Here is a 25,576-nt window from a genome sequence, read left to right on the forward strand (position 1 = left end):
GACACTGGCTGCTCTAACAAATAGATCCCCACATATAAAGACTAACATAATAGAAATGTATTTTTGCTCACCTAAAAACTCAAGGCAGGTGAGCCTGGTTGGCATGAGACTCTCTTCTGTCTAGTGATTTGAGGACCCAGGATTCCTATCTTGTAGCGGCTCCACTGTTCCCAGAGCCATGTCTTCATTGTCTACACTCATCTGGCAAAAGAGAAGAGCATAAGATTTTGCTACTTCTTAGAAACTTAAACCCTGACATTGCACCCATTACAGCTATTAAAACTTGGTCATATAATCACATACATATGGAGTTCCCATTGTGGCTCAGCGGAAATGAATCTGACTAGTATCCATGAGGATGCAGGTTGGATCCCTGACCTTGCTCAGTGGGTTAAGGGTCTGGTGTTGCTGTGAGCTGTGGTGTGGTCCAGTGAGCTGTGGTGTTGCTGTGAGCAGTGGTGTGGTCCAGTGAGTTGTGGTGTGGCCCAGTGGCTACAGCTCAGATTTGACCTCTAGCCTGGGAAACTCCATATGCCAGGGGTGCAGCCCTAAAAGGATTTTTTAAAAAAATCACACACTTAACTTTAAGGGGGACTCAGAAATGAGGTCAAGCTCTTAGCTTAGGAAAAAGAAACAGGTTTTGATGTACAGCTCTCAATCTTCACCCTTCTCAAAATAAGTGTGGAAATGAGGAATTAGAGTCAGCAAAACAGACATTGAATAGAGGAATGGGGTTGGGGGAATGAAATGATGGAAAACAAAAGAAAACAAGAAGCTATAAGTTTACTACTGAGATAACTGGGAAACATGAATTTTTTCTGTATAATAGTATTATATTAATGCTAAATTTCCCAAGCATGATAATTATGCTGTGGTTGTGGAGAAGAATGGCCTTATTTTTAGATGATAGCTGCTGAAATGCTCAGGGGTGAAGTACCATTGATGGCTTCAACTTATTCTCAAATGCTCCCCCAAGTGCACGTACACGTAGAAAAAAAGAGAGGGAGGGAAAGAGAGACAGAGAAGAGAAAGAGAGGGGGAAGTCAATTGGGAGGGAGGAAGAGCAACATGCTTAAATGTTAACAATCTACAAATCCTGCTGAAGCCTATTCAAGGAGCAAAGGCCTGTAGGTATAACACAGGCCAGGAAGGACACAATAGGCTGAGAACAGGAAGTGGATCTGGATCCTGGGAGTATAAAATGTCTGATAGTGAGGGCCGCAGATGAGCACGGAAGATCAAAATCATGACAGGGTTTGCATGGCATGAGGCTTGACATTATGTTGCAGCCAATGAGGAACCATTTAAGGGCAGGCTGGAATAGGTTTGCTGGGTCTTTTAGGTAGAATGTACTCAGGGAAGATTTAAGGGGAACAATTCTGGATGAAAGGGATGAAATTTCATTCACTTAACCATTTCAGGTGACGGCCCTGTGCTGGAGGCTGTAGATAGGGAGCACTGGATATGTGGAGGAGCAAAATCAGACTTGGCTCCTACCTTTTTGGAGATTAGGGTCTAGTGAGTGGAGAGAAACATCAAGTAATAATTGTAAGGACAAGTGTAAAATGACAGCTGTGACAAGAGTTAGGAAGCAGATGTTCATGATGCCCTAAGAACTTATGATGGCTACATTTGGCTTGCTCAGGGAAAGCAGCATCTCCAAGAAAGTGGTGTCTGAGCTAAGACTTATAAGACAAAAAGGAGTTATTTAGGAAAGACCATATCAGGCAGAGGAAACAGCATGAATAAAGGCTTGGTTGTAAAGAGCAGGGCATATATGACAAAAAGAAAGACCAGCATGGCTAGAGGACAATGAGTGAAAAAAAACTTTTTTTTTTTTTTTGCATGATAAGCTTGGAGAGAAAAACAGGGACCAACCCTTGTAGTGCTTTGTAAGCCATGTTAATGGATTTTGGTTTTTATCCCATGTGCACTGGGAAGCCTTTCAGAGCATGTAAATAGGTGAGTGCTGGGGGAAGGGTGAGAGACATAATCTCTGGAGTTGCATAGTGGAGATTGGGATATGCTACAAACCTCAGGAGATCAGTTATGAGACTGTGGCACCATCCCAAGAGAGGTGATGAAAGGTGGAGAAAGGGGATGGAGGCAAGAAATCCTTAGATCACAAAATGCGTAAAATTTGGTGTTTGGTGTTTGATTTGAAATGCCACAGTTATAAGGTTGAAGTTGGCAAGAACTCGCCAGGCGATGATGTTATCAAGTGAAAGAGAGAATACTGAAGAGGAAGCAGCTCATCATGACCATGGGGAACTCAGACTGAGACAGGTACCGTTTGGGGTACCAGGTGGAGTTGTCTAGCAGAGGATGAGGTGAATGAGTCTGAAATTTAGGAACTAGTGACTTGTGAGTGCTCAACATTTAAACAGAGATTGAGGTGATGTCAAGGCTCAAATTACGCCATCATTTGAGGCCAGAGAAACAGAGCCCATTACAGAGACAGGGAAGCAAAGATCAGAGAAAGACACAAATAACCAGGAGAATCCAGAAGAACAAGGAGCCAGGGGGTAGGGAGATTCAAATTGTCAAACGTCTAGCGGGTCACTAGAAAATAGGAACCAAAGAACATCCAGGGCTGTGGTAGCTAAGAATATCACTGGGCACCTCAATGACAATTGTTTCAGCAGAGGGATAGGACTAAGGTCAGAAACCGGCAACATGAGGGTATGGGAAAAAGAAATAGCAGCCATAAATTAATCTTGGGGTAGTTGTTTAGATGACCGAGTACACAGACAGATTTGACAGTGGCCGTGGGGTTTGGGGTTTTGGATGGGAGTGTTTCATTCTATTACTCATCCATCATGTTATCTTGAATGTGTTTTATGAGTCAGTCGTGAAATAGACACATAAAAAACGAAGGCAGTACCCTGCTCTCAAGAAGCATATGTGCTGAGTGATTTTCAAACTCTATTCCGTAGAACGCTGAGTTCTGGTGATACGACTGGGGGACAGGATTCAGAGGAATGGCTGAGTAGCTAGACTGTGATTCTTAGCCCTCCTCATAACACCCCATATCTTTTTCATGGCCATCTACATTTAAAACATGCTTTGCAAAAATACACTCTGTTGCTAAGGGGACACGTTTATAAAGTAGTTCTCCAGGGGATACAACATTCTAGACCAGGGGTCAGTGAACTTTTTCTGTAAAGGAACAGATAGCAAATATTTTGGGTGTGTTGGACCATATGGTCTGCTATAGCGACTCTGCTGGTCTATAACTAAACAGCTTGAGACAACAGGAATTGGCATGGCAAAGTTCCAGCAAAACTTTATTTATAAAAACAGGGGGCAAATGGCAGTTTGTTGACCCCTGTTCAAGATGTTGATGAGATGCAGCTGGACACGTCAGCCTCTAATTCCTGAAAGTATTTCTGTAAGACATAGGATATCATAAAAGAGTTACTATGTTCTGGCCCCTCTCTGTTTCCCTCGTTTCTGGCATTCTATGACCCTTAGCTGCCTGATTTTGCTGTCTTACCAAACGGAGGGCCTGTCATCTCCTAACCCCCACTGAAGATCACTAAAATGTGTTTTTTTTCCAACCCTTCCCCCCATATTTATCTTCCTAATTTTCTGTCCATTTTATTTTTCAATTTAAAAGCAGGAAGTTTTTGTTTGTTTGTTTGTTTTTAAATATTGTCCCTCAAAATAAGCAAAAACAATCTTTAAAAATTGTTTGCTGGCTGAAGACATACTGCCCTCAACAAAACACAGGACGCGGGGAATGAGGTTTCATTAATGGTACTTTGGGAAAACATTGGCCTTGAGAATTCTGATACGATGAGCTCCATGTCACACCAGAAATCCGTCAACAGAAACACAGGGCTCCATGGGCCAGGCCCTGCCCAGAAAGGAGGCTTCCAGCTCCCTGGAGAGGAACTGGCAGCCTTTAGGAAATCCACGGCAGCCGTGTCAGATCAGAGCCACATCACTCTCTGGAGCTGGGTAATAAAATAAGGGAAGGCCGGGGGATGGAGACCTTCCATGTTCAGAGAGGAAAACCCCCTGTTGCCTTGTTTTGGAAAGTGGAAGGGAGGGCACAGGGGAGAGGATGGAGGAGTCCAGGAATCGGGCTGACCAGCATTAAGCCTTACTAGCCTGGCTTGTACGGCTGCACAGACTCGGGGACTGTACCCTTTCCTTCCACCATCATCCTGCCTGACCTGGTGATGATGGCTCAGACTCCTCTATCAGAATTTCTCTAGGAATGCCTGGACAGGATGCTTTGGTCAAATGATAAAATGCAAAAAATATGTTTCAAAAACAAAAGCTGAGTCCTGAGAGCAACAGAACCTTTACTATACACCGTCATGGGAACTGCACTGGGGGCAGGTAGCTTGAGACATGGCAGGAGGGGAACGAGGCTTGACAAAGGGAGATAATTCTGGAGCAGAGGTCCAAGGCTGCAGTAGCGTGTAGCTGGACTGGCCTGAGGAGTAGGTTAAAAGAGTGGATGGGCTAGAGGAGAAGGGTGGGAGATAAAGGTGAGGATAGGGGCACAAAGACACATCTCATTCTTGGGCCAGAGGAAGTAGGAGAGAGGCCTGGGAGGTCATAGTCAGCTCTCAGGCCCCCAACTTCCATTATTACTACCCAGCTACTTTATTTATTTATTTATTTTTGATTTTTTGGCCACCCCACTCGAGCTGCAGTTGGAACCACTGTGCTGGGCTGGGGATCAAACCTGCTTCCTGGCACTGCAGAGCTGCCGCCAATCCCACTGCGCCACAGTGGGAACTCCTCCCCTACTTTTAATATAATACAAATGATCTCTGTATTACTAAAATGGCACATTGCCTCTCGCTCACAGTCCTAGAGACTCTGATTTAGAAAGGAGCCCCAGAATCTTCCCTTTTTATGCATGCAGCTGGTGATTCTTTTCTTTTTTTTTTTTTTTTCCTTCTTTTCTTTTCAGGGCCACACATGTGGCCTACAGAAGTTCCAGGGAAAGGGGTCGATTATGAGCTACAGCTGCTGGCCTACACCATAGCCACAGCAATGCTGGATCCTTAACCCACCAAGTGAGGCTGGGGATCAAACCTGTATCTCACAGACACTATGTCAGGTTCTTAACACACTGAGCCACAATGGGAACTCTGAAACTGGCAATTCTGAAAACCACTGCCTTCCCAGGTTGTGACAGCTGTGTTCAGAATCGACCACAACAACGCACCAGGCTTCCTTTGGTTGAGTGAGCAAAGGTTTTAGGGTCTGGGGATGCTGAGTATGAGTATGCCATCATTAGATTCAAAGAGGAAAATACTGCTTCTTTATAAAAATACTGTGATTCTAACATGCAATGTTTTAGAAAGTTATTTCTCATTTGATCCTCCTGACCCAATGAGGTAAGCAGGGCATGAATTCTACAGATGAGACACTGAGCCTCCCAGTGACATTTGCCCAAGGTCACATGGCTAATAAATGACAAAACAAGGACTAGAAATGGAACCTTCAGACCCCTCATCTACTATATCTACTATCTTTTCTCTCCATCCCACTGCTCCTCTCTGTCCCACCCACAATCCATATGATTGGCAGATTGAGGCCACAGAGTTAGCAGTTAGCTGACTCAGGGTTGCAATTGGCCCTCTGACTTATAAACTTAATCATATTACATTTTAATGCAGAAGTAGCAGGTTAGAATCATCTAGGCTTCTTTTTCAAAATAAAGATGCCCTGGTTCCAGTCTAAACATGCTCAATTAGGACCTCGGAAGGCATGGCCTTGGAATTTGCATTTTTGTAAAAGTGCCCCAGGTGATGCTGATGCTGAAATGTCCATGACCAAACGCAATAACCTAAGCAAAGTAAGTTCAAAATCAACTCTTGACTGGACTTATTGCCCAGGGAATGGATTTCCTGCCCAAAGGTCTGCTCCCACCCTCAATTCTACGCTTCCTCATTGTTTTGTTCATTAGCAGCATCTCTGAAGGGAAGAGAGAGGCAATACAGGGTGAGTTAGTCATTCAATTTGGGAGTATCTCTGATGGTATAAGAAGATCGAAATTTTTCTCTCTCCTATCCCCAAACCATGCACAGCCTGTCAGAAACCTTAGAGGGGAAAAATAAGGTTTAGAAGGCTGATTAAAAAAAAAAATCTTGACTCTCACAAACTGCAGTAGATGCTTCAGACACACACCTGGCGTGCTTGCTCATTCTGTGAGGGTTGTGCATGGAAAAGATCAACCCACTCTCAAAATAGAATCCAGATATACAAAGGAATCTGCAATAGCCTCACGTATTTGTACACAATGCAGTGTAGCTTCTGGTATTTTTATTACCAATCAGAAGAGGCTTGTCACAGTCAGCCATCTGCTTGAGTCACTGCCTGGCTGCAATGTCCGTGGCTTTAGAGAAGCAACATCAAATCAAAGCCCAGACTCATGGAAAGTCACAAAGCAGGGAGCCGACAGTGCCCTGCAAGTGACACCCTTCAGTGTCCTGAAGGACCCAGTCATCTCCTACGTCAGAAAAACTTGCCTGCACGCCTGGATTCTTAAAGAGAACAAATGCTTATGACATCAGGTAGGAGCTATTATATTTGTTCTCATGGAAATGCTCAATTTTTTAAAGTACTCTCTGCAGTCCCATTAAAATTACAGACCTCCCCCACTCCTGCTTGTCCACATTCTAATAGAGGCTTCTGAAAGAGAAGTGTGAGTGAGCCAGCATTGGGATTTTTCTTCAGAGTCAAAGAAATCCTGACTCCGATTATTGGCTAGAAATAATCCAAGAAATCATCTTATTCTTTCCTATACTTTCTTTTAATCAATGTAAAAAATTCTTTCATGCCAATAGAAAATTTTCTGAATCTGAGATTTTTGTTTAATTACAAAGTTAATAAAATGATCTAAACTCGTTATTCCACATCTAATCCTGACACTGAAGGTTTAGGAAGCAGAAAGCAAAGATGTGCCAAACCAAGGGCTTGCCTAATACACTCTATACCTATGAAGATCTATAGCCTAAAATAAAAGCTGTAAGAAAATAGGATTTTTTTTTAAAAAAAGAATTATAATTCAACCAGCACCAAGAAGGAAGGTGCCTGGAGTTGGGGATCACCAAAGCAAATAAATTAAGAAAAAATTATTTTGAGGTCTGGAAACAAAGGTCAGTAGGGCCCTCCTCTCCTACCCCTTGCCTCAAATAATAAGGGGTGGAATTTTGATAGGTAAAGAAAAAGAACAAATGGCGTGTGTTGACAAAGACGTAGGCAAGCTTTTGCAAATACGCAGTCTGCCATTGAGCACAGTAGCGATCTCAGAGGTACCTTAATCCATTGTGTGAATGTTTCTTGGCATTTGTGCTGTGAAAATCAAGGACAAAATAGGCAGGGGAATGTAACAGCTATTTCTCTAGAAAACCATCCCAGATTTGTGGGCGGAGGTCAAGGAATAAGCAGAGGGTCGGCCTGCTTCAGGGAAATGGCTGGCCCTGTATGAAAACACACTGTTGACAGAATCTGTTCTTGGGCCAACTTGGAGCCAACCACAGAACTCAAACTTGATGGCCAGGCTAACACCATCCACTGTAGCTACTATTTCCTGTGCTTTTCCAGCCATCACAGCCAAGGGTGCTTCAGGTTTACATGGCCATATCCGGAAACCTTTGTACATCCAGAGAAGTTTTCATTTTGCCTCTTTCCCTTTTTTTAAAAAAGACTCCAGAAGTCTATTTCAAATTAACAGCCACTTATTATTAACATTATTATTATTTCTTTGTGGTAGTCATCAAGAAGCAAAAGAGTGTGCACAATTTCAACTATGTAATTTTAATTGTTTTCAAAGGAAGAGAAAATGAATGTCAGGTCCAACAAGGTCATGTGCCCCTTGAGCAAATAATTGTCTCCACAAGCCTCTTTTGATGTATTGAAACTGGAGTAGATTGTTAATGCCTTTCATTTACAGAGGCAAACTCAGGCTTCTGTAGCATTATATAGTTTAGAGTCTAAAGCAAGCCCCCCAGGCATTAGTCACATCTTTCTGGGTAATCATCTAAAAATAGGGATGGCCTTTCCAGCTACCCTTTGTAGTTGAAAATGCAACTATAGAGCTGACTTCTAATGTCCATTTCATACACTCTCTCTGATCTATTTCTTTTCTCCTCCAAACTTTCACGTTTGGGGGAAAGGAAGAAACTTATACTAAAGGCTAAGAAAACTGCATTATATTTCCTGACTTGTAGCTTAATCAACACTTTTTGGTAGCATATAAACAGAAACCCACTTGGACAAACATATAAGAGAGGGAGTTTTTTTTCTTTTTTCTTATAAGGGTATATGAATGGAACCATAGAAAGAAAGTACAAGAGGAATGCTCCTGGTATCAAGTGGAACCAGCAAATCGAAAGCCATTAGGAACCAGGGATACTGTCTCCAGAATGCCACATTCTCTTGTGTCGGTACCCATCTGCAATGGATTCATTTTCTTCCTTTGATCAGATTTTTTCACATACTGTGGCAAAGATGGCTGCTTGATAAGCCTCAAGTTCAAAAGAACCAGCAGAGGCTGACTAGTTCCTCTCAGTGTCAAACCTAAATTCCCTGGAGAGTAAATGTGATGGGCTCATATCTACCTCTGTTCCAATGATTAGGACAAAAGAAGAGTCATGTGGTACAAACTTACTTCTGGGATCAATTTCACATGCAGCAGTGTTCAAGAATGGGAGCCATGTGTAAGATAGATACTCCCAAATGAACCTACTACAACTTTTCACCCCTTACTTAAGTGGTTGATGTTAAGACCTGCCTGTGACCTGAGAAATCCTGATTTCTAGTCAGGAAACTGACAATGGGTGAGGGATCAACACAGACAAATAAATACCAGATTCAGGCAGTGTGCTAGGTAATATGTTTCAAATAAACATAGATCAGGATTGCTCAGCATCAGCATGCTTGACATGGGCTGGCTAATTCTCAGTCATGGGGGAGGGTTGCCCTATTAATTTTATGATGCTCAGTATCCCTGGCCTCTACTCATCAAATGCCCATGGCACCCTGCCCCTACACCAGTTTTGACAACTAAAAATGTCTCCAATCATTGTTACTGCTTCTGGAGAGGGGGCATTTTCTCCCTGTTGGGAAATCACTGCAGAGAGCAGTATCTAATCATAGGATGGAACACGAAAATCAGGCCTGGAGATCCAGAAAAGCTATCTGGAGATGATATGCTGAAACGAGATGGTGAATTTTTAAGAGGCAGTTAAGAATTAGCTAGAAGAACCAGGGAAGTAGGTTGGGGAATGGCAGAGAGAACCCATGTTTTCTAATTCGTGGTTCAATGTTTTTTCACTACACCAGTATTTGCGGGACTGTGTTACTCAGGACACTAATCCTTCAAAGTCCTGCTAGATAGTTGATGAATAGAGATTTCCATGGTCAATAACTTAGACCTTCCTCTTGGAAGTTCTAATACATTTTATTTTACACAACACATTCTAGTACAGTAAAGGCCCTGAGAAGTCCTGGAACAAGGCAATCTTTTTAGCTTTGTGGCAATCTTTCATAAAGAGTATTGGCTGTGGGAAGAGAGTCCCCTGATCTGAATACTGGTTCTGTCACTTAACAGCTGTACATCATTGAAAAAGCTATTTAACCTGTCAAAACTTGGACTTCTATCTGTAAAAATGAGATGATTGCAGCAGAACCTATGTCATAGGGTTACCAAGATTACACGAGATAGGACTTCTAAGGCACCTCACACAGTTCTTGTCTTATGAGAGGTACTCAGCAAACGATAACCCTAGCTTAAACACCAAGTTTTAAACATAATATTTCCCCTAAAGGTTTTGACCACAGAATCCAGTTTTCATTCCAAGAAACACACTGTAGAAAATTCTATAGGGCACTCTGAGCCACTCACCTATCAGAGTCTAACTTTAACACAGAACCTACATGGCTACCATGCAGGCTGTAAGGATGACACAGGTTAGAATCTGAGGACACAAGGGTTTGGGAAAAAAATATGGCATGGTAGTTGTGGCAAATGCTGTGAGAAGCCTACCCAGCTTCCTGCCTGCTAAGAGAATCCTGATTCTGTTCAAGGGAGGACTTTTTCCAGCCTCAAAAGATGAATCATGATTGTTGTAAGCCAACCTTGACATTCTTTCACTTTTACTACTCAGCCTTTTCCCCATTTTCACTTGTATCTAGGGGGTGACCAAAAGACCCAGTTTTCTCCAATAATATAAATAAATGTGAAAGTCTGCTGAGAAACTTTTGGAAACGACTGGTTTTTACAAAAGATACAAGTAAGAGTACTCATACAAGAAAATGAAATGCTTGTACTACCCCCCTTTTTTTCCTGCCTTGAGCATAGATGTGATGTGTAGAGTTGGAGCTTCCATTTTGCGATAGGGAGGCAACAAGCAAAATGGCACACTGCATTTCATATGGTGTGAGATTCAGTTTTCTAGTGTTTTGTTGAGGATTTTTGCATCCATATTTGTCAAATACAGTGGTCTCTCATTTTCTTTTCATGTAATGTCTTTGTATAACTTTGGTGTCAGGGTAACACGGGCCTCATAAAATGAGTTTGGAGATATTTTATTCTCCTCTGTCTTTTGAAAGAGTTTGTGAAGAGTTTATATTAATTCTTTTATAAATGTTTGGTAGAACTCAGCAGCAAAATCATCTGGGCCTGGAGTTATCTTTGGGGGTATTATTATTATTATTATTTCAATCTCTTAACTTGCTACAGGTCTACTCAGACTACTTCTTTTTGAGTCCTATGTATTCATGTGTGTGTGCCTTGCTAGGAATTCATCTATTCTAAGTAACCTAATTTATGGGCATGCAATTGTTCATAGTATTCCTTCACACTCCTTGTTATTTTTGTAAGGTTGATAGTGATGTCCTCTCATTTCTGATTCTAGTAACCTGAGTGTTATTTTTTCTTCATCAATCTGGATAAAAGTTTGTAAATTCTGTCAATGTTTTTGAAAAAATAAATTTTGGTTTCATTGATTTTCTTTATTGTTTTTCTATTCTTCATTTTGCTCTAGTATTTAATATTTTCTTCCCTCTTCTTTCTTTAGGTTTGGTTTGTTCATCATTTTCCCAATACCCTAAAGTAGAAGATTAAGTTACTGATTTGGAATTTTTCTTCTCTCTTAATATAGGCATTTGCAGCTATAAGCTTCCCTCTAAGCCATGCTTTACCTGCATTATATAAATTCTAGTATGTTGTGTCTACATTTTCATTCATCTCAAAGTATTTTCTGATTTTCATTTTGAGTTTTTCTCTGACCCACTGGTTTAGGAATGTGTTGTTTACTCTTCACGTATTTATGAGTTTCCCCCTTTTTTTTTGTTACTGGTTTCTAATTTCACATAGCTTATGGTCTATCCTGGAAAATATTTCCTGTACACTTGAGAAGAATATATATTCTGTTGTTGTTGGGTGGAGCATACTATAAATGCCTGTTAGGTTTAGTTGATTTGTCATGTTCAAGTCTTGTATTTTCTTGCTGTTCTTCTGTTCAATTGTTCTACTCATTATTGAAGATAAAGTGCTAAGTCTCCAACTATCATCATTGAATTGTCTATTTCTCCACCCATTTTTGTCACATTATGCTTCCTGTACATGGTTCTCTGTTACTACATGTTTATAATTATTATATTATACTGGAGGATTGATCCTTTAATCATTTTAAACTGTCTCTGTTTATCTCTAGTAACATTTCTTGCTTTGGAGTCTATTTTGTCTGATATTGATACACCACTCCAGCTTTCTTATGGTTGCTAATTGCATGATATTAGCTTTTTCTAACCTTTTACTTTCAATCTATTTATCTTTTTGAAGCTACAGCCATGCCTCTTATAGATAACATATGGCTTGATCTTATTTTTTTCATCCAATCTGACAATCAATTCCTTTTGATTGTTTAATCCATTTACATTTAATGTTCTTATTGATATAATCAGATTTATGTCTGTCATTTTACTGTTTATATTTGATGTATCTCCTGTATTTTTGTTCTTATATTCTTTATTCACTGCTTTTTTCTGCATTAAGTGAATATTTTTGAATGAAACATTTAAATTGACTTTTAAAATTTTGTTTCTTATTTACTATTTACATTATAACTTACTTTTTTAATAGTTATTTAACCAATACATTTTTTTTCTACTGTATGAAATAAGCTTCATGGTTACACTAGCTTAAGTCTGATTATACATAGAAATGTTATTTCTATATAGCTTTATTCATTTTCCCCTTTTTGTGGATATCTACAAATCTATACACATTTATTAATGATATAAAGCCAAAAATACATTATTATAAATATCATTTTATCATCTGTAAACATTTCCTTGGCTGAATACAGCTTTGCTCCCACTCTCTTTTGTACTGTTATTGGCAAATACATTTCAAATATATTGTATTACTTACAAAAATACAATAATTTTTAAAATCACACCCTAAAAAAATAAATAGTTAGGAATAAACCTAACCAAGGAGACAAAAGACTTACATGCTGAGAACTGTAAAACATTAATCAAGGAAATTAAAGAGGATGCAAAGAAATGGAAAGTTATTCCATGCTCCTGGGTTGGAAAAATTAACATTGTAAAAATGGTCATATTACCCAAAACCATCTACAGATTCAATGCAATCCCTATCAAACTACCCATGACATTTTTCACAGAACTACAACAAACAATCCAAAAATTTACATGGAACCACAAAAGGCCCAGAATCGCCAAAGCAATCCTGAGGAACAAACACCAAGCAGGAGCAATAACTCTCCCAGACGTCAGGCACTATCCCAGAGCCATAGTCATCAAGACAGTGTGGTACTGGTATCAAAACAGACATACAGACCAATGGAACAGAACAGAGAACCCAGAAATAAACCCAGACACCTATGGTCAATTAATCTTTGACAAAGGAGGCAAGAACATAAAATGGGAAAAAGAGAGTCTTTTCAGCAATTGGTGCTGGGAAACCTGGACAGCTGCATGCAAAGCAATGAAACCGGAACACACCCTCACACCCTGCACAAAAATAGACTCAAAATGGCTGAAAGACTTAATGTAAGACAAGACACCCTCAAACTCCAGGAAGAGAACATAGGCACGACATTCTCTGATAGCAACCTTACAAGTGTTTTCTCAGATCAGCCTCCCAAGGCAACCGAAATGAAAGCAAAAAGAAACCAATGGGACCTAATCAAACTGACAAACTTTGGCAAAGCTGAGGAAACCATAAAAACAAAAACAAAAAGACAACTTACAGCATGGGAGACAATAGTTTCAAATGATGCAACTGACAAGGCCTTAATCTCTAAAATATACAAACAACTTATACAACTCAACAGCAAAAAAGCCAACAACCCAATGGAAAAATGGGCAAAAGACCTGAATAGACATTTCTCCAAAGAAGACGTACAGATGGCCAACAAGCACATGAAAAAATGCTCAACATCGCTAATTATTTGAGAAATGCAAATCAAAACTACCATGAGATACCACCTCACACCAGTCAGAATGGCCGTCATTAACAAGTCCACACATAACAAATGCTGGTGAGGGTGTGGAGAAAAGGGAACCCTCCCGCACTGTTGGTGGGAATGTAAGTTGGTACAACCACTATGGAAAACAGTATGGAGGTACCTCAGAAAACTATACCTAGAACTACCATGTGACCCAGCAATCCCACTCTTGGGCATATATCTGGACAAAATCTTCCTTCCTTAAAAAAGACAAATGCACCCATGTGTTCATTGCAGCATTATTCACAATAGCCACGATATGAAAACAACATAAATGTCCATCGACAGATGATTGGATTAGGATGATGTGGTATAAATACACAATGGAATACTATTCAACTATAAAAAAAGAACAAAATAATGCCATCTGCAGCAACATGGATGGAACTAGAGACTCTCATACTAAGTGAAGTAAGTCAGAAAGAGAAAGACAAATACCACCTGATATCACTTATATCCGGAGTCTAATATAGGGCACAGATGAACCTTTCCATGGAAAAGAAAATCGTGGACTTGGAGAACAGACTCGTGGTTGCCAAGGGGGAAGGGGAGGGAATGGGATGGACTGAGAATTTGGGGTTAATAGACGCAAACTATTTCCTTCGGAATGGATAAGCAATGAGATCCTGCTGTGTAGCTCAGGAAAGTATATCTAGTTGCTTGTGATGGAACATGATGGAAGATAAGGTGAAAAAAAGAATATATATATATATGTGTGTGTGTATGTATGTGTGACTGGGTCACTTTGCTGTACAATAGAAAGTGACAGAACACTGTAAATCAACTGTAATGGAAAAAAGAAAAATCATTAAGTTAAAAAAAATAAATATATTTCTCTATGTTTCAGTCCAACAATATATTTTATACATATTTGGTTGTGTGACTGCTTTTTATACTGTTGGGGAAGCAGCGATTCTGTGATGTGTTGCCCTTCCCTGGGATTTCTGAAATAGTGCCCTGAGCATGGAACATTCCTTTGCATGGTGGCTAGGGGCCAAGCTATTGCTTGGTCTCTCATTCTTCTTCTATTAGAAAAAAAAATCTTTCTTCTGTTCTGTTTATATAGTGAACTTCCTTGTATTGCTTAAGTGAATGCATCAATATAGCACCCACCCAGCCAGCTGCACTAGTATATCTTTCCCCCAGGGGGAGAGAACAGGTGTTAAACTCTAGCATGACAGGGGGAGCACACACTCCAACACCCTTTATCAGCTCTTTCAAAGGACCCACTAGCCATGTAAGATCAGGACATACCACAGATGCTGATCTTGCTGTATGTTTTCTCCTTTTTGTGAGTTAAGTGTTGTTTCAACCAGAACCTGTGCTGAGTTCTCCTTGGTGACTCCAAATTTGCAGAAGATGCAGTGGCCAAGATCTGTGGGCTCTACTGTGACTGGTATTGCTATTATCTTTGCCATCCTTCACATAGTGGGAATCCTTACTTGGGACTGGCAGCAGGATCTTCCTCCTCAGTATGCATAAGTTAACAGAAAAAAAGGAGAAAATAAGCATTAATACTGTCCCTTATAATTACCTAATTACTTTTTTGGATGATCTTTGGATTTTTGTGTGTGGATTTGAAATACCATTCAGGATCCTTTCCTTTCAGCCTGAAGAACTTCCTTTAGTATTTCTTATAATCTGAGTCTGCTAGCAACAAATTCTCCCCATTTTTGTTTATCTGGGACTATTTAAGGATTTTGTTTTTCTTCCCTCCCCTTCATCTTTTTGAAAGATTGCTTTTTAAAGTATAGGGTTCTTGACTGACAGGTTTTTTTTCTTTGAACATGTTATCCCATTGTCTTCTGGCTTCCTTTTGTTTCTACTGAGAAGTCAGCTGTTAATCTTACTGTGGTTCCCCTGTAAGTAATGACTCCTTTTGCTTTTGCTGCTTTCAACATTTTTTCCCCTCGTTTTTGACTATGAGCATTTTTACTATGATTTGGATGTTTGTAATCCTCTTTGGGTTTAGCCTGTTGGAGTTCACTGAACTTCCAGGATGTGTAGATTAGCGTTTTGCAATAAACTGTGGAAGTTTCCGGGCATTATTCTTAATTTTTTTGTGTGTTTCTCTCTCCTCTCATTCTGACATTTCCATTATGTATATGTTACTGCACCTAATGGTGTTCCACATTTATCTGAAGCTCTGTTCATTTTTCTTCATCCTTTTCTCTCTTTGCATTGAATATAAATTGATTGATTTATATCAAGTTCTCTAATTATTATTCCTGCCAATTCAAATCTAGTACTGGTTCCTCTAGTGAATTTTTTATTTCAGGTATTGCAATTCCCAGTTCCAAAATTTCCATGAATTTTTTATCATAATTTCTACCTCTTTACCAATATTCTCTATTTGGTACAACATTGTCACTGTATCTTCCTTCTTTAATTATGGTTTACTTTAATTCTTTGAATGTATCTGTAATGGTTACTTTGAAGACTTTTTCAGTGAAACCCCAAATCTGGTCACTTTCCCAGGTAGTTTCTGTCATCTACTTTCTTTTCCAGTAAATGTATTATAATTCATTGTTTCTCTGCTTGTCTCACTTTTTATTGGAAACTGGACATTTTACATAATGTATTGTGTACTTCCTTATCTCTTAATGCTATTATTGTTATTTACTTGATTAGTGATTGGCTGGTTTGTTTTAGTGAAGTATATCCCCCTGCACGCCCACTCCATCACAGTTTTAACACTCTTATGTTGAAACTCAGGAGGGCACAATTCTGGGTATGCTTACAGTCACTCTAGGTGATAACAGTTTCTCAGAGTGTTCTTCATCTCTTTCTTGGGCCACACCCAGATGTAAGGTTCTACTGATTGCCAGCTGATTTATCTATTGTTTTGAATAATGCTCTTGAACATAAACTTCTCTGCACACTAATCCAAACAGAGATGCTCCCTTGAAGAAACCATTCCTGAGGTCAGTGTATGGCATTTGTTCTGGCTCCAGGAAGGATCCTCCCAGTTGACCTTCCTAGGTCTGTCCAACAATATAGTCAGCCTGCAGTTTAGCTTGTATCTTCTTCGAAACTAGGAATGTCCTCCCAATTGCTTTTCATCTTTACTTCCACTGTTTTTGAGAGCACCATTTGGCTTGAACACCACAATATTGCAAACAAAGTTGTTTCCTTTGGGAAGAAATCAGGTGCTATTTTATGGTCCATTTCTCCCCCAGAGAGAATCTTAGAACCAGAGTTCTGGAGCCGGGGGTAGAGACAACGGCCTGCATCTTTGAGAGTAACACTCCCACTCTGGGAGCTGAGCACTTAGTGGAAGGGTGTAGTAATCTGGGGTCCTCTTTTTTTAATTTTTTAAAATATTTTTATATTTTATAATGATTTTTATTTTTTCCATGATAGCTGATTTATAATGTTGTCAATTTTCAGCTGCACAGGAAAGTGACTGAGTCACACAAACACGTATACTTTCCTTTTTCTCACATTATAATCCTCCATGACAGGTGACCATACATAGTTCCCACTGCTATACAGCAGGATCCCAGGGCTTATCATTCCAAAAGCTATAGTATGCATCTATTAACCCCAATCTCCCACTCCCTCCTACTCCCTCACCCTCTCTCTTGGCAACCATGAGTCTGTTCTCCAAGTTAAAGAGTTTCTTTTCCATGGAAAGGTTCATCTGTGCCCTATATTAGACTCCTGATATAAGTGATATCAGGTGGTATTTGTCTTTCTCTTTCTGACTTACTTCACTCAGTATGAGATTCTCTAGTTCCATCCATGTTGCTGCAAATGGCATTATGTCATCCTTTTTTATGTATGAGTAGTATTCCATTGTGTATATATACCACATCTTCCAAATCCAATCATCTGTTGATGGACATCTGGGTTGTTTCCATGTCCTGGCTATTGTGAATAGTGCTGCAATGAACATGCGGGTGTATGTGTCTCTTTTAAGTAGAGTTTTGTTGGATATATGCCCAAGAGTGGGATTGCAGGGTCATATGGAAGTTCTATGTATAGATTTCTAAGGTATCTCCAAACTGTTCTCCATAGTGGCTGTACCAGTTTACATTCCCACCAACAGTTCAGGAGGGTTCCCTTTTCTCCACAGCCCCTCCAGCACTTGTTATTTGTGGACTTATTAATGAGGGCCATTTGGACTGGTGTGAGGGAAACATCAATATTGCAAAAATGGCCATACTACCCAAAGCAATCTACAGATTCAATGCAATCCCTATCAAATTACCCATGACATTTTTTGCAGAACTACAACAAACAATCCAAAAATTTATATGGAACAACAAAAGACCCAGAATCGCCAAAGCAATCCTGAGAAACAAATACCAAGCAGGAGCAATAACTCTCCCAGACTTCAAAAAATATTACAAAGCCACAGTCATCAAAACAGTCTGGTACTGGCATCAAGACAGACAGACAGACCGACCAAAGGAGCAGAACAGAGAACCCAGAAATAAACCCTGACACCTATGGTCAATTAATCTTTGACAAAGGAGGCAAGAACATAAAATGGGAAAAAGACAGTCTATTCAGCAATTGGTGCTGGGAAACCTGGACAGCTGCATGCAAAGCAATGAAACCGGAACACACCCTCACACCCTGCACAAAAATAAACTCAAAATGGCTGAAAGACTTAAATATAGGATAGGATACCATCAAACTCCAGGAAGAGAACATAGGCAAAACACTCTCTGACATCAACATCATGAATATTTTCTCAGGTCAGTCTCCCAAAGCAATAGAAATAAGAGCAAAAATAAACCAATGGGACCTTTCCAAATCTTGACTCTTGTGAATAGTGCTGCAATGAACATGTGGGTGCATTTGTCTTTTTTAAGGAAGGAAGGTTTTGTCCAGATATATGCCCAAGAGTGGGATTGCTGGGTCACATGGTAGTTCTAGGTATAGTTTTCTGAGGTACCTCCATACTGTTTTCCATAGTGGTTGTACCAATTTACCTTCCCACCAACAGTTCAGGAGGGTTCCCTTTTCTCCACACCCTCACCAGCATTTGTTATGCGTGGACTTATTAATTTTTTATTTTTATTTTTTTATATAATGATTTTCATTTATTTCCATTATAACTGGTTTAGAGTGCTCTTATAAATTTTCTACTGTACAGCATGGTTACCCAGTTATACATACATGTATACACTTTTTTTCTCACATTAGCATGCTCCATCATAAGTGATTAGACATAGTTCCAAGTGCTACACAGCAGGATCCCAGTGCTTATCCATTCCAAAGGAAATAGTTTGCGTCTATTAACACTAAATTCCAGGTCCCTCCTACTCCAAATCCCTCTAAGCAACCATGAGTCTGTTCTCCAAGTCCACGATTTTCTTTTCCATGGAAAGGTTCATCTGTGCCATATATTAGATTCCAGATATAAGTGATATCAGATGGTATTTATCTTTCTCTGACTTAATTCACTCAGTATGAGAGTCTCTAGTTCCATCCATGTTGCTGCAGATGGCATTATTTTGTTCTTTTTTTATAGTTGAATAGTATTCCATTGTGTATTTATACCACATCATCCTAATCCAATCATCTGTCGATGGACATTTATGTTGTTTTCATATCGTGGCTATTGTGAATAATGCTGCAATGAACACATGGGTGCATTTGTCTTTTTTAAGGAAGGAAGATTTTGTCCAGATATATGCCCAAGAGTGGGATTGCTGGGTCACATGGTAGTTCTAGGTATAGTTTTCTGAGGTACCTCCATACTGTTTTCCATAGTGGTTGTACCAACTTACATTCCCACCAACAGTGCGGGAGGGTTCCCTTTTCTCCACACCCTCACCAGCATTTGTTATGTGTGGACTTGTTAGTGATGGCCATTCTGACTGGTGTGAGGTGGTATCTCATGGTAGTTTTGATTTGCATTTCTCAAATAATTAGCGATGTTGAGCATTTTTTCATGTGCTTGTTGGCCATCTGTACGTCTTCTTTGGAGAAATGTCTATTCAGGTCTTTTGCCCATTTTTCCATTGGGTTGTTGGCTTTTTTGCTGTTGAGTTGTATAAGTTGTTTGTATATTTTAGAGATTAAGGCCTTGTCAGTGCATCATTTGAAACTATTGTCTCCCATGCTGTAAGTTGTCTTTTTGTTTTTGTTTTTATGGTTTCCTCAGCTTTGCCAAAGTTTGTCAGTTTGATTAGGTCCCATTGGTTTCTTTTTGCTTTCATTTCGGTTGCCTTGGGAGGCTGATCTGAGAAAACACTTGTAAGGTTGCTATCAGAGAATGTCGTGCCTATGTTCTCTTCCTGGAGTTTGAGGGTGTCTTGTCTTACATTAAGTCTTTCAGCCATTTTGAGTCTATTTTTGTGCAGGGTGTGAGGGTGTGTTCCGGTTTCATTGCTTTGCATGCAGCTGTCCAGGTTTCCCAGCACCAATTGCTGAAAAGACTCTCTTTTTCCCATTTTATGTTCTTGCCTCCTTTGTCAAAGATTAATTGACCATAGGTGTCTGGGTTTATTTCTGGGTTCTCTGTTCTGTTCCATTGGTCTGTATGTCTGTTTTGATACCAGTACCACACTGTCTTGATGACTATGGCTCTGGGATAGTGCCTGACGTCTGGGAGAGTTATTGCTCCTGCTTGGTGTTTGTTCCTCAGGATTGCTTTGGCGATTCTGGGCCTTTTGTGGTTCCATGTAAATTTTTGGATTGTTTGTTGTAGTTCTGTGAAAAATGTCATGGGTAGTTTGATAGGGATTGCATTGAATCTGTAGATGGTTTTGGGTAATATGACCATTTTTACAATGTTAATTTTTCCAACCCAGGAGCATGGAATATCTTTCCATTTCTTTGCATCCTCTTTAATTTCCTTGATTAATGTTTTACAGTTCTCAGCATGTAGGTCTTTTGTCTCCTTGGTTAGGTTTATTCCCAGGTATTTGATTATTTGGGTGCAATTTTAAAAGGAATTGTATTTTTGTATTTCTTTTCTAATATTTCATTGTTAGTATACAGAAATGTGACTGATTTCTGAATGTTAATCTTATATCCTGCTACTTTGCTGAATTTGTTGATCAGTTCAAGTAGCTTTTCAGTTGAGTCCTTAGGGTTTTCTGTATATAGTAACATGTCATCTGCATACCGTGACAATTTTACCTCTTCTCTTCCAATTTGGATACATTTTCTTTCTTTTGTTTGTCTGACTGCTCTTGTTAGGACTTCCAATACTAGGTTGAATAACAGTGGTGAAAGTGGGCATCCTTGGCTTGTTGCAGATTTTAGTGGGAAGGCTTTCAAAAGTTGTTCTCCATTGCGTCTTATATTTGCTGTGGGTTTGTCATAAATGGCTTTGATTATGTTAAGGTATGTTCCCTCTATCCCCACTTTGGTAAGAGTTTTTATCGTGAATGGATGTTGGACATTGTCAAATGCTTTTTCTGCATCTATTGAGATGATCATGTGCTTTTGGACTTTTCTTTTGTTAATGTGGTGTATGACATTGATTGATTTGCATATGCTGAACCATCCTTGTGAACCTGGGAAGGAATTACACTTGGTCATGGTTTATGATCTTTTTTGTATGTTGTTGGATTCGGATGGCTAAAATTTTGTTGAAAATTTTTGCGTCTATCTTCATCAAAGTTATTGGCCTATAGTTTTCTATTTTGGTGGTATCTTTGTCTGGTTTTGGTATTAGGGTGATGGTGGTGTCATAGAATGTCTCTGGTAGTGTTTCTTCTTGAACACTTTGGAAAAGTTTAAGCAGTATGAGTGTAAGTTCCTCTTTGTATGTTTGGTAAAATTCACTTGTGAGTCCATCTCGTCCTGGACTTTTATTTGTATGGAGTGTTTTTATTACATTCAATTTCATCTCTAGTGATTGGTCTGTTCAGTTTATCTATTTCTTCTTGATTCAGTTTTGGCAGGCTGTATGTCTCTAGAAAGTTGTCCATTTCTTCTAGGTTGTCAAATTTGTTGGCATATAATTGTTCATAGTATTCTCTTAGAAGTTTTTTTTGTTTGTTTGTTTGTTTTTTTTTTTTTTGTATTTCTGCAGTATCTGTTGTGATTTCTCCTTTTTCATTTCTTTTTTTTGGGGGGTTTTCTCCTCTTCCTGTTTAGTTTGGCCAGAGGTTTGTCAATTTTGTTTACCTTTTCAAAAACAAGCTCTTGGTTTTATTGATTTTTTTCCTATTGTTTTTTTAACCTCTGATTTTCCTCTCTTATCTTCATGATTTCCTTCCTTGTGCTGACTTTAGGTTTTATTTTTTCTTCTTTTTCTAAATCATTTAAGCGATGGGTTAAGTTGTTGATTTGAGATTTTTCTTCTTTTTTGAGGAAGGCCTGTATTGCTATGAATTTCCCTCTGAGCACTGCTTTTGTGGCATCCCATAGATTTTGAGTGGTTGTGTCTTCATTATCATTTGTCTCGAGGTATTTTTAAATTTCCTTATTGATTTCCTCATTGACCCATTGGGGGGTGTGTGTGTGTGTATGTTTTTTTCCATTACAGCTGCTTTACAGTGTTCTGTCAATTTTCTACTGTACAGCATGGTGACCCAGTTACACATACATGTATACATTCTTTTTTCTCACATTATCATGCTCCATCATAAGTGACTAGATATAGTTCCCAGCACTACACAGCAGGATCTCGTTGCTTATCCATTCCAAAGGCAATAGTCTCCATCTACTAACCCCAAGTTCCCAATCCATAATTCTCCATCCCTCTCCCCCTTGGCAAGCATAAGTCTATTCTCCAAGACTTATGATTTTCTTTTCTGTGGAAAGGTTCATTTATGCCATATATTAGATTCCAAATATAAGTGATATCAGATGGTATTTGTCTTTCTTTTATTTTTTTCTTTTCTGCCATTTCTTGGGCTGCTCCTGTGGCACAAGGAGGTTCCCAGGCTAAGGGTCAAATCGGAGCTGTAGCCACTGGCCTACACCAGAGCCATAGCAATGCGGGATCCAAGCTGCATCCGTGACCTACACCACATGTTATGCTCTTTCTGACTTACTTCACTTAGTATGAGAGTCTCTAGTTCCATCCATGTTGCTGCAGATGGCATTATTTTGTTCTTTTTTTATAGTTGAATAGTATTCCATTGTGTATTTATACCACATCATCCTAATCCAATCATCTGTCGATGGACATTTATGTTGTTTTCATATCGTGGCTATTGTGAATAATGCTGCAATGAACACATGGGTGCATTTGTCTTTTTTAAGGAAGGAAGGTTTTGTCCAGATATATGCCCAAGAGTGGTAGTTCTAGGTATAGTTTTCTGAGGTACCTCCATACTGTTTTCCATAGTGGTTGTACCAACTTACATTCCCACCAACAGTGCGGGAGGGTTCCCTTTTCTCCACACCCTCACCAGCATTTGTTATGTGTGGACTTGTTAATGACGGCCATTCTGACTGGTGTGAGGTGGTATCTCATGGTAGTTTTGATTTGCATTTCTCTAATAATCAGTGATATTGAGCATTTTGACACACTGGTTTCTTTAGTAGCATGTTGTTTAGTCTCCATGTAGTTTGTTTTTTCTCATTTCTTTTCTGTAGTTGAATTCTACTTTCATTCTATTGTGGTCAGAGAAGATACTTGAAATAATTTTTATACTTTTAATTTTGTTGAGGTTAGCTTTGTGCCCCAGTAAGTCATAAATCCTTGAGAATGTTCTATGTACACTTGAGAATAATGTATATTCTGATTTCTTTTTGATGTTATGTCCTGAAAATGTCAATTAGTTCTAATTTTTCCATTGTATGATTTAGGATCTCTGTTGCTTATTGATTTTCTGTCTAGAGCATCTGTCCATTGATGTGAGTGGGGTGTTAACGTCTCCTACTATGATTGTATTTCCATCAGTTTCTACTTTTAAGTCTATTAGTATTTGTTGTAGGTATCTGGGTGCTCTTATATTAGGGGCATATATATTGATGATTGTAATATCTGCTTGAATGGATCCTCTTACCATTAAATAGTGTCCTTATTTGTCTTTCTTTACAGCCTTTATTTTAAGTCTATTTTGTCTGATATGAGGATTGCATCTCCTGCTTTCCTGTCTTGTCCATTAGCATGAAATATCTTTTCCCATCCCTTCACTTTCGATCTATATGTGTCCTTTGCCATAAGGTGAGTCTCTTGTAGACAGCAGATTGTAGGTTTTTGCTTTTTTATCCAATCTGCCACTCTCTTTTGATTGGAGCATTCAGTCCATTGATATTTAAGGTAATTATTGATAAATATGTATTTATTGCCATTTTAAACCTTGTTTTCCATTTGATTCTGTTTCTCCTTTTTCCTTTCTTTTTTGTTGAATGATTTCCATTTATTTTATGCTTGAGTACTTTTCTTTTTAGTTTTTGTGAATGTAATATTTGGTTTTGATTTGTGGTTGCTCTGTTTTTTAAATATGTTAACCCCTTCCTGTATCTGTTTTCTTTAGCCTGATAGCCACATAGACTCAAACACTTTATTAAAAAAAATGAATCTATATTTTCTTACTTTCCTTCCCCACATTCTATGATTTTGTGGTCCTTTTTCAATATCTTCATATGCATCCTATTGCTGTTCCTTGTGTTTATCATTGCTTATACAGTAGTTTTGGGGTTTTTTTGTTTTTGTTTTTGTTTTTTGTCTTTTAGATCTATATGCTGCCTTATTTAGGTGATTGCTTTCCAGGTGTGATTTCCTCCATCCTATTTCTTCTTACTTCCTTTTTATTTAAAGAAGCCCTTTCAGTATTTCTTTCAGAATGGGTTTAGTATTTCTATACTCTTTCAGCTTTTGTTTGTTGGAGAAATTCTTTATTTCCCTTGTATTTTAAATGATACTCTTGCTGGATAGAGTATTCTAGGCTGCAAGGTTTTTCCTTCCAGAACTTTGAATACATCTTGCCACTCCCCTCTGGCCTGTAGTGTTTCTGTAGAGAAACCAGCTGATAGCCTTATGGGGGTTCCTTTATACTTAATGCTTTGTTTTTCTCTTGCTGCCTTTAGAATCCTCTCATCATCTTTAACTTTTGCGATTTTTATTATAATATGTCTTGGTGTGGGCCTATTTGGGTTCAACTTGTTTGGGGCCCTCTGTGCTTCCTGTATCTTGGTATCAGTTTCCTTTAGATTTGGAAAGTTTTCAGACATAATGTCTTCAAATATGTTTTCAATCCCCTTTTCTTTTTCTTCTCCTCCTGGAATTCCTATTATGTGTAGTTTGGCCTGCTTTGCATCATCCCATAGATCTCTTACATTGCTTTTGTGTTTTTTCATTTGGTTTTCTGTCTGCTGTCCTGATTGGGTGATTTCCATTATTCTATCTTCCAAGTCGCTGATTCATTCCTCTGCATTATTCATTCTGCTCTTTAGTGCCTTTAGTTCAGTTTGCATCTCTGAAATGATTTTTCTCATTTTTCTATGTTCCTCCTTATATTTTCTAGTTCCTTTCTAAAGGAATCTGCATTACTTTTTATCTCCACTCTTAATTGATTCATATTCAGCCTTAATTCCTTCAGTATTTTCACTACCTCCCTTTTGAACTCAATGTCTATCAGACTGCAGAAGTCTGTTTCATTTTTTGCTACTTTAGGTGAATTCTCCTTTTCCTTTAACTGGCAATGGTTTCTGAGCTTCTTTATCTTGCTTATGTTGTTCTGTGAATTTGGGGAAGCCAAACTGTAGTCTTTGGGGGCTACGTCTATGCAAGGGCACCCATTTGTCCTTTTTTTTTGTGGGGGTTAGTATTTATTTTTGGTGTGGGAGTTTGAATATTTGCTGTCTCTTCCTTTAGTGTGAGCAAGCTTTTATCCCCAGGGTGCTGAGTGTGTTTCTAGGGAGAAGGAGGTAATGGGTAGGGCCAATAGTCAGTGCCTGGTTGCTGGGCTCTCAACAGCAGCAAGGACCTGCAGGAAGGTGCCACTGGTTATTCCTAGTTGCAGGGCCCTGAGAAGTGGTAATGAGCCTTATGCAGATTGACAAGGTGCCCAGAGCATTTGGCAGTGGTAGCAGCAGGTTGTGTGAGTTCCCATGGGAGTGAGAGCAACAACAGGTAGTATCCGATTGCAGTACCCTCCCCTGAGGTAACTGGAGCTGCAAATGGTGCCTGTTCAATG

The 25,576-nt window shown here is 39.2% G+C and overlaps 1 protein-coding gene and 1 long non-coding RNA gene across 3 annotated transcripts in view; one reads left to right on the forward strand and one right to left on the reverse strand.

The window, feature by feature from the left end:
* The window catches only part of ADRA1B (adrenoceptor alpha 1B), a 460,716-nt gene that overhangs the window by 326,214 nt on the left and 108,926 nt on the right, over window positions 1–25,576 (reverse strand). For both annotated transcript variants that reach the window (XM_021076921.1, XM_021076920.1), the window contains exon 2: window positions 72–201. The gene's annotated coding sequence lies outside the window, so the exon portion shown is untranslated. The remainder of the gene's footprint in view (window positions 1–71; window positions 202–25,576) is intronic.
* LOC110257290 overlaps window positions 5,774–25,576 on the forward strand; it is an 87,067-nt gene continuing 67,264 nt past the window's right edge. Inside the window, exon 1 of the long non-coding RNA XR_002339713.1 lies at window positions 5,774–6,542. This is a non-coding gene — a long non-coding RNA (uncharacterized LOC110257290). The remainder of the gene's footprint in view (window positions 6,543–25,576) is intronic.

This window comes from Sus scrofa, chromosome 16 (genome assembly GCF_000003025.6).
Source record: "Sus scrofa isolate TJ Tabasco breed Duroc chromosome 16, Sscrofa11.1, whole genome shotgun sequence".
NCBI lineage: Eukaryota > Metazoa > Chordata > Mammalia > Artiodactyla > Suidae > Sus > Sus scrofa.